Below are 1,188 nucleotides of genomic sequence, written 5' to 3' on the forward strand. Positions count from 1 at the left end.
CCATCGCTTTTCCCATTATTTATTTGAGAAGCCCACTGAAGGCAGCAAAAACTACAATGTGCAGTCCTGGGAGGCAGGATGTACATTTTGATAAGTAGGATGTTTGTGCAAGTTGGACAAAAGCAAGAGGCCACATCCCGAGAAGCAGGATGCTTGTGACACATATTGTTGCAAGGCAAAGATCTCAGGGGGTCACTAATGGGGGTCTGGGCCTGGGCTAGCCCCTCCTCCTCCTGCTCATTTCTATCTTCCTGCCTACTCTATCAAATCCAGGCCCAGCATGTAGGAGTTGCTCAATAAAAACTTATTATTTTTGTTTAAATTGGGAAATTGAGGGAGGGGACCAGCCAAGTTATTGTTCTTCAATTGTGGAGGGCACCAGTCACCATCTGGCTGCCCGTCGGCAGCTTGTGGCCTCTACGCTCAAGGTGCCGAGTTCAATCTTAGTTGCTAGTGGGCGTAGCCACCATCCCATGCGGGAATTGAACAGGCAGCCTTTTTGTTGAGAGTGCACGCTCTATCCACTGAGCCATCCGGGTGGCAGCTCAGCTCAAGGTGCCGAGTTCAGTCTTGGTTGCGGGTGTGTGTAGCCCACCATCGAACAGGCTGTCTTGTTGTTACACCAGCTGAGCCATCCTGCCACCCGTTGGCAGCTCAGCGGCAGCGCGGTTCAGATGCAGCATCACTGGCCCATCTGGGAATCAAACCAGCTGCCCTGTTGCTCAGAGCTCCCACTCTTAAGCCAACTCTTAACCAACTGAGCCACTCGGCAGGCCCAGTAAAAACTAATTGAATGAATAAATTGATGGTGATGGGACTCGGACCAGATATGTCTGACACTGAACTCTCCATTCCTAAGTGCTAATTGTCCTGTCTCTTGAAGAGCTCTGTGAATGCCTGGATTCAACCTTGAGTGAAGTTGTTTGAGTGACTTTCACTCCTGCCTTCAGTTTCCTCATCCTCACTCTCCCAGACTTAGAAAGTTGCTCTAAGGCACCAGTAAGTTACAGCTTCAGAATAGTTTGGTAAATATCAATCGTTATATATTGTAAGACACTATATTATCTGAAATTAAAGTATTATTTAAAAAATAGTGTGTGGGGGCGAAGGTAGTTCTGAGGTCAAATTCTGATTTCACTACTTATCTGTGTGATCTTTGGAAACTTTCTAAACTGCTTTGATATTAGG

The sequence above is a fragment of the Hipposideros armiger genome, unplaced genomic scaffold (genome assembly GCF_001890085.2).
Source record: "Hipposideros armiger isolate ML-2016 unplaced genomic scaffold, ASM189008v1 scaffold_279, whole genome shotgun sequence".
In the NCBI taxonomy this organism is placed as follows: domain Eukaryota; kingdom Metazoa; phylum Chordata; class Mammalia; order Chiroptera; family Hipposideridae; genus Hipposideros; species Hipposideros armiger.